Source organism: Callorhinus ursinus, unplaced genomic scaffold, assembly GCF_003265705.2.
Source record: "Callorhinus ursinus isolate GAN/ISIS: 27379988/994484 unplaced genomic scaffold, GSC_fseal_2.0 scaffold18, whole genome shotgun sequence".
NCBI classification, from domain to species: domain Eukaryota; kingdom Metazoa; phylum Chordata; class Mammalia; order Carnivora; family Otariidae; genus Callorhinus; species Callorhinus ursinus.
In genome coordinates, this window is record NW_027397080.1 from 18,701,698 (window position 1) to 18,707,643 (window position 5,946).

The 5,946-nt window shown below is 52.9% G+C and overlaps 1 long non-coding RNA gene across 1 annotated transcript; it reads right to left on the bottom strand.

The window, feature by feature from the left end:
* Nucleotides 1-1,104: 1,104 nt before the first annotated feature.
* LOC112811702 (uncharacterized) lies at nucleotides 1,105-4,548 on the bottom strand. Its single transcript, XR_012381425.1, has 3 exons — nucleotides 4,466-4,548; nucleotides 4,216-4,364; nucleotides 1,105-1,317 (listed from the first exon to the last, which is right to left on the bottom strand). It is a non-coding gene; the product is annotated as an uncharacterized lncRNA (long non-coding RNA).
* Nucleotides 4,549-5,946: the final 1,398 nt, after the last annotated feature.

Genomic DNA, 5,946 nt, shown 5'->3' on the forward strand with positions numbered 1-5,946 from the left:
TAGATCGAGGACAGTAACAGTACCTACGCCTCACAGGGCGGATAAGGAAACTGCAAGGGCTAGGACATTGGAAAGCGCTTAGAACAATGCCCAGCACATAAATAAGCACCATGTGTTTGCTATTTTAAGGAAACCGAGGCTCAAGGAAGTTCTGTGACTCGGCCCACATCACTCAAGTGCCATGTAGAAGAATCGGGCTTGAACTCAAGTCTGTTTGCTTCCGGAACAGCCCCCTCGTCACATATGAGGGGCGGAGTCTCCTGATGGATGAGCAGGGTATTCGGGCTGAGGGGAGATAAATACTTTAGGTTGAAGAAACAGCATTTGCACAGAGGTGGAAATGGGCCGCAGAGCTGCCTAGTCGTAGCGCCAACCCCAGCCCCGCAGCACCAACACCCAGCCAGGCCCCCCCGGTCCGAAGGCAAGTGAGGTCAGTCCAGAAGCATTTCTTGGGCACTTACTCTGTGCCAAGCCAGGCACTGGGTACTAAGAAAAGAACAAGATACCATAGGTCTTGCCCTCAAGAAGCTCAAATAATTTAACCGAAGGGATGGATATACAAACAAGCAGATCACTAGGAAACAGTCTAATAATGCTTCCGGAATGGACAGGAGCAAAGAGCAAATTCTCCCTGGGGAGGTGCTGCGGAAGGCTCTGTGAGGGAACTGGCATTTGAACTGGACTTTTAAGAGCTGAGCAAGGACAGGGGCGCCTGGGTGGCTCAGTCGGTTAAGCATCTGCCTTCAGTTCAGGTCATGATCCCAGGGCCCCGGGATCGAGCCCCGCGTCAGGCTCCCTGCTCAGTGGGGAGTCTGCTTCTCCCTCTGCCTCCCCCCACTGTGCTCATGCTCTCTCTTTCTCTGTCAAATAAGTAAATAAAATCTTTAAAAAAGGAGAGAGAGAGAGAGAGAGCTGAGCAAGTGTGAAAGGGGGAAAGTCAGTCCATCCCAAGTAGAGTGGCCAACAGAAGTCACCAAGCACATGGGGTGTTCAAGGGAATGGCAAGTCCAGAGCAAGGCAGATGGGACTGCAAAACTGGCTTGAGGCCACTGTATTGGTCATAATCCTGGGTTGCAAGAGACGGAAAACACAATTCCAAGAGGCTTAAATGAAAAGGAAATGTACTGACTCAAGAAACAAACAAACAAACAAAAATAATTGAGCTTATCTGCTTCAGGTACAGCTGGATCTAGGGGTTCAAATGATGCCACCAGGACTTGGGCTCCCATCTTTCTGCTTCCTTTGTTGACTTCACTGTGGAGCAGTTACTTTCCAAATGAAGGCAGCTCCAGGCTGACACCCTCCCAGTTCCAAGCCCTGTGGAAGGAAAGATTCATTTGTCCAAACGTTTAAACACAGATTCTGCAATTGCATCTCTCTGGAGTTGTTTGGGTCACATGCCTATGCCTGAACCAGTCACTGTGTGGAAGTGGGGGAGAATACCTCATTGGCCAAATTGGGGTCACATGCCTATCCGTAGGTGTGAGCCCCACCCACACCACGGGGACTGAGGGTGGGGGAAAGATGGTTTCCTGGGAATAAGAGGATTTAGTGTGGGCGCCTGGGTGGCTCAGATGGCTAAGCGTCTGCCTTCGGCTCAGGTCATGATCCCAGGGTCCTGGGATCGAGTCCCGCATCGGGCTCCCTGCTAGGCGGGGAGCCTGCTTCGAACCTCTGCCTCTGCCTCTCTCTCTGACTCTCATGAATAAATAAATAAAAAAAAACATTAAAAAAAAAAAAAGAGGGTTTAGTGATGGGAAGAAGGGGTAGATATTGAGTGGGCAAAGACGGTGGTCTGGACCCCGAGGCCATGGTCCTTCGGGCAGTGGGCAGCTGGTGAGGACTTTAATTCACTGAGCAGCTTAGATCAGATTTGTGCCTTGGGAATGGAGAAGGGGGAGTGGATGGGGGCAGATATATTTGTAGGAAGATGCAAGTCCCTCTGAGAGATCCTGGAAGCCTGGGCAGAGGGCATGGAAAAGAGGGGGGATGTGAAAGACGCCTGGCTGGGATGCCCCAGTTGTTACTGGAAGGGCTTTTCAAGGACCAGGACCACGTCACCCTCTTGCTATGGGCCTGCAGATGCCAGCGAGAGCGTGGGCTGAGGGCCCGGTCTCCCATCCCCCCCAGAACCCCATGACTAACTCTTTCCCTCCATCTGCTCCCACACTTATTCACCCCCCCCACCCCCACTCCAGCCCCGGGCCCCAGAGAACCTGATCTCCTGGGCCTCAGTTGTGGGGTGGTGACCTTGACATCAGGTGGTCGTGAGGGGGTGGCTCAGCACCTTTACCTCTCCCAGCCTTAGCAACCCCTTCCTTAGTTTCTGATCTCCCCACTCCATGCCCCTGGGGCCTGGGACAGCACCTCGCGGGCTACAGGCAGGCCAGCTCCTCTCTCTGGTGAAAGGAGCCATTGTGAGATCAGCCTGAGAGCTGGCAGGAGCTGGGCTGGCATACGTGGCTTTCCCAGAGGCCCTTGTCCAGCCATTCCTGTTTCTGGCTGCTTGGGCCTTTCCAGAGAGCAGGGAGGAGGCCAAAGGGGGCTTGGGCGGCTATAGGGGACTTCTGGGCCTGCAGCAGCTAGGCTCCGAGTATATGCTTGCCATCTGCCTGGGGTCTGAGGGAGGAGCCTGGAGGGCAGGGTTGGCTGCTGGAACCTTCAGAAACTTGGAACAGGAGGGCCTTGCCAGCTGGACCCCAGCGGATCTGGGGCCTTTGCCAAACTGAAAGCCATGGTGTGCCGGACAAGGCCAGAACCCTGTTGCCCAGCAGCCTAGCCAAACTTGAAGAGCCACGAAGGGAGAGGCAGGGCACTGAGGCCATCCAGGAAAGGTTATGGGGCTTGGGGGTGGGTGGTGAGAAAGGGAGGAGCTTAAGCTGTACAGTGTCAGCACAGAGTGCCGGAGAGCTTCCAGACTGAGCCTGTGGGGTTGTGTTACAATACTTAGCTACTATTTATTGGGTACCTATTAAGTATTGAGCACTGTGCCAGAAACTTTATATACATCATCTCATTTATCCTCATACCAACCACATAAGGCCGATATTATCTATCCATAGGGATGTCTTGTACCATTGTCCAGGTTGTTCACTGCACAGGGGTCCCCGTCAAGGGAAATGTGTGAAAGCCAAAATTCCCGCAGTGCACTACTCACCAACAGAACCCTGCAGACCTGTGTCTGTACCAAGGTGCTATTCTCCTTATGTTACAGCTGAGGGAAGCAGGCTCTGAGGAGATGAAATGACTTGTCCAAGGCCCCAAAACTAATATATCACAGATAGAGGCTTCAGACTCAGGTCTGTCTGACTCCAAAACCTCTCACTTACACCCTGTTCAGGCCTGTTCACTTGTATCCCTCTCTCCCTCTTTTCTTAGGACCCCGCTGCTCCGAGTCCCCAGGGCGATGTGAGTACAAGCCCAGGCTGGGAAGCAGGCCACAGGCTCGCGGTCCTGGCCCTACGTCTCCTTCACCTTTCCTCTCCACGCCTCAACCTCCTCGTCTGGAAAGTGGGTATGCCGAAGAGCTCTAACGAGCTCTTCAGGAGGAAGCAACAGAAACCAACTTTGGCTCACTTAAACTATCTCAACAACGAGGGCGCCTGGGTGGCTCAGTCGTTGAGCGTCTGCCTTCGGCTCAGGTCATGGTCCCAGGGTCCTGGGATGGAGCCCCGCATCGGGCTCCCTGCTCGGCGGGAGTCGGCTTCTCCCTCTCCCGCTCCCCCTGCGTGTGTTCCCGCTCTCGCTGGGTCTCTCTCTGTCAAGTAAATAAATACAATCTTTAAAAAACAAAACAAAACAAAAAAACTATCTCAACAATGAAAACGAATGCCCTGCAAGGATCTGTGGCTGCCCATAAGATGGAAGGAGGAGGTAAACCAGGCCTGGGAAAGGCCAGAAACCATAGCCCCTCAGGGATCCAGCAGCGGGGACCAGGGAAAGGCACCTTTAGGTTAGTTCCCGAAATAATAAACCAAGCCCTGTTATCAGAAGAGGGGATGGTTGTAGCAGCCCCACACAGCTCATGCCCACAGCAGGGAGGAGGGTGGCCAGCTGGTAGGGATGACCCGAAGCAAGTGGACTCTGGGAGGGAAGCTCCTCGCAGGCTGCAAAGTAGCGTAAGGTGCATGGGAGTATCTCTCGCTGCCCCCCCCCGGCCAGGGTGGGGCTGCAGGGTCAGCAATGTTGGCTTCTCATCCCCGCTCTGCCACTGACCGGTCGTATGTCCTTGGGCAAGTCACTTTTCCTTCTGGAGCACACTTTCTTCATCCATAGAAGGAAAGGGATCATCTTTAGGGCCTTTAGTAACCCATCCCAGAAGAATTTGGGATATTAAAAGATGTTCCTGGGAACAATTGCTCAACCTGAAAGAATGAATCACAAATGGTGGAATTTCAGGCATCCATGAAGATGGTATTGGGTGGGGTTTTGTGAGTCACACCCAGTGGAAAAACACCCACTTCACCTGGGAGACTGAGCAGGGAGAGGAGCAGCTCAGGTCCAGTGCCCCCACCTCATGCCTCCAGAACCTTTGGCACGAGAGGGCTGTGGGGCCCCTCACTCGGGCGCAAGAGGTTGGTCACCCCTCGTGTCACAGAGCCTTTGTTGAAGGGACACACAGATTTGTGACTGCAGATGGAGGACATCAATTGTGCAAGGAAGACAGCAATTCTCCTCTCCAGGCCTCCGTTTCCACCTCTGTCAAGTAGGGATAAGGTCACTGTTATAACAACCTCCTGGGGCCCTTCTGAGGATCAAATGGAACAATACATAGGAGAAAAAAACCTAAGGAACCATAGGGCCCCAGTGCTGAATAAGGACTGGCATGGAAGCTTCCCGGGGCAGGGCCTGTGTCTGCCTTGTTCCCTGCTGCGTTCTCAGTGCGGCATGGGGTCCAGAGTGCAGCAGGGGCCCCAAGATTTTTGGTTGAATATTAGTAGCTCACAAGTCATATGTACTTATGTTGCAAGCACCGTTCTAAGAATTTTCCACGTGTGTACTCTTTTTTTTTTTTTTTAAGATTTTATTTATTTATTTGACAGAGAGCGAGAGAGGGAACACAAGCAGGGGGAGTGGGAGAGGGAGAAGCAGGCTTCCCGCGGAGCAGGGAGCCCGATGCAGGCAGGGCTCGATCCCAGGACCCCGGGATCATGACCTGAGCCGAAGGCAGACGCTTAACGACTGAGCCCCCCAGGCGCCCACGTGTGTACTCTTTTAATCATTACAATAATATAGATACTGTTATCTTCTCTATTTAGAGACAAAGAATTGCAAGCACAGGGCCTGCATCGCCTGCCCACGGCCCTGCCACTAGGAAGAGATCGAGCTGGGCTTTGAACGCAGGCGGTCTGGCTGCAGGGTCTGCCCTCTTAGACATAAATCTGCCTGCCTGAATGGCTGAGTAAGCGAGGGAATACATGAATGAACGCACGTGGGCATTGACAAATGAGTTCTGGGGTTCAGACGTCTCAAATCTCTGCTCTGGGGGCACGAGCTGAAGCTTCTCTTTTTTTATTAATGTATCAGCAGGTTCTGGTATTTCTACAAGGCACATCGAAAATGCAGCAGTGCATCCCAAACTGGTCTTCTCCCCTTCCTCCCAACCCCCCGCCCCCAATTTCAGTTCACATTGTCCCTGAGGACAGTTGCCCAAGACAGACGCTTCCGAGTCACCCTTGACACCTTTCCGTTTCTCACCTGGACACGCCCCAGGCCCCCTCCTCAAGGTCACAGCAGAAACTTTATCTCATACCAAGTTCATCCAGATGTCACTCCTGTCAGCCTCCGAGTAGAACAGTTTGCTGAGGCCCCTCTGTACTTTAAGATTTCATGAAAAGTTGGCTCCCCTATCCCATCCCACTTGTGAAGGGATCCATGCCTTGTCTCCCGGTCCAGTGAAACCATTGTTGCAAAATGGATTGACCAAAACTTAGTTACTAGCGGGAG